Raw genomic sequence first — 2,319 nt, 5'->3', positions numbered from 1 at the left:
GGGGGGGGGCGGGCCCCCCCCCAGCCCCTTTGGAGGGGGGCAGGAGGGGGAGCTGAGAGTCGTCGTCGTCCCCCCCCTCCTTCCTATGGCTTTAGGCAGAGAAGAAGGGCGGTGCTGAGCCCCTTTGGTGGGCTATCAGGGGGTGCTGGGCATCCCCAGCCCGGGGAGGGGGGGCTCTGTGAGGGCCCCTTGGGGGTGAGGGGGTGCTGAGCACCTCCAGCCCAGGCTGAGTGCTGGGACGTGCTGGTGATGCCCCATCCCCGACGCTGCCCCTCACCCCGGGCACGGGGTGGGAGATAGAACCAGCATCTCCCATGGAGCTGTCGTGGGTTTTCCAGCAGCCAGGCAGAGTGATTCAATAAAATATCTTGGTTTGGGGAGGAAAAGGGGCACCCCAGACCCCCCCAGCCACGTTTTGGTGGGGGTCCCAGCACTGAGGAGCAGGCTGGGAGGTCACACTGTAGATGGGGTTGGTGCGAGTTTATGGACCAGCTTCTGCTCCAACCCGTGGGAGAAGAGTCCTTCTCCCTAGGAAACCTTTCTTTTTTAAGAACGTCGCTTGCTTACATCAAAGAAATGATCTGTAACCTTGGTAAATCCTCAGGATCATGGTCCTGGCTCTGCAGGGGTGGGCTGTAAGGGCTGTGAGAGCGGCCCGTGGCCAGAGATGCCGGAGTCCTTCAGCCCAGGAGCTCACAGGCAGAGGAGTTTGTCGTGGGGGTGGGTGTGACATGCAACTCCTCGGATTGGTTGAGTCATTCCAGAATTAACTCTCGAGTTTAATTAAATGTGAAGGTGTTTCCCGGCCTACTCATGCTGAAACTTTTCACCTACCTCCTGCTGCTGAAGAAGGAGCCAGCGAGGGTTGTGCCAGTCGGGGAGACTGCAGGACGAGCGGTTGGGGGGCTGCCTCCTCCCTGTAGATCGGCTATAGCCTCCTGCGAAGAGGGACTACTGCGCAGGCTGAAATGCTTGTTGTGAAGTGTGCAGACGCGTGCTGATCCTCCTCGGAAGAGGTTGTCCCTTCTAAGATGTGGTATTTGCGGCCATCTGTGCCGTAACCTGGAGGAATTTGGTGACCAAACACGTTCGTGATGAAGAGCGCCATTTTATTAGAATTAAACCGTGTGTTATTGAGGTGGCTTCGTGTTGCAGAAGAATATTCTCAGATCCTGCAAGTCCCACGTCTCTGGAATCACGGCAGTGAGCCAGCTGTGGGTGCTCTCGCTGGGGTCTGGGCCGGAGGGAGACCAGAGTGATGAGGTATATGACCCCAGCCTTATCTCAGATAAATACCCCACCATTGCTTCTGCAAAACTCTTCTGAATAAGTTTTCCTATGGATTTACCATAGCAAAGTGCTTTTTTTATTTTTTATTTTTTTAATTTAATCTTGCTACTCATCCTTTTTATATCTTTGGTGGCAGAGTGGGAACGCTTTTCATAGAATTATAGAATCATTTAGTTTGGAAAAGATCTCTAAGACCATCAAGCCCAACTGTTCCCCTACCCCAAACCCTGGCCCTCAGCACCGCCTCTGCCCGGCTGTTAAATCCCCCCAGGGCTGGGGACTCGACCCCTTCCCTGGGCAGCCCCTTCCAGCCCCTGACAGCCCCAAGGGGAAGGAATTGTTCCCCATGGCCAACCTCACCCTGCCCTGGCACAACTTGAGGCCGTTTCCTCTCATCCTAAACTCTTGAGGGCTGAAGGGGCTTTCCAGTCCAGCCATCAGAATGAGTGCCCTGACGGTGCAGGGCAGCTTTACGGATGAGGGTACCATGTTGGTCCCACTTTCTTTTTTTCCTTTTATTATATTTTGTTCCAGGGACTGTTCCTACCTGGGGCGAGTGCAGAGCCTTTCATTCCTACAAAGGTGTAAAATTTATTAAGAAAAATGTCTCTGGCCTTCCTCAAATGAGTCTTCACTTTCTCCGCCACCTGGCTAATTCTTTTATTATACTGAAGAGAGATCCCAGCAACGACTGATAGGTTTGGCAGGGGGCTGACAGGGTGTTTCCGTGTTGGGTCAAGCAAACAGCCCAGCTTTCCCTCGTACACCTCCTTCGTTCATTTGATTCTTCTTGTTGTAGCAGTTTGTCGCGGCAGAATATCCCCCCTCTGTTGCTTCTGCCTCTTGACAGCAGGTTTCTCAGCGCCTGCCTGTCCCGTGGCGATTGAATTAATGCTGCCTGCTGAATCTGAGCCAAGCCTTTCCTCCCCGTCATTCGGTACGGGGTGTCTTCTCTAGCTGCTGAACGCTTAAGAAGTCATTTTTCTTAGCTCGCCATTGGAGGTGGCTTTGAATCAGTTGGCCACCTTG

This window comes from Egretta garzetta, unplaced genomic scaffold (genome assembly GCF_000687185.1).
Source record: "Egretta garzetta isolate BGI_Z169 unplaced genomic scaffold, ASM68718v1 scaffold513, whole genome shotgun sequence".
Taxonomy (NCBI): Eukaryota; Metazoa; Chordata; class Aves; order Pelecaniformes; family Ardeidae; genus Egretta; species Egretta garzetta.
The sequence above is the reverse complement of the archived record's forward strand: the minus strand, read 5'-3'. Positions refer to the sequence as shown.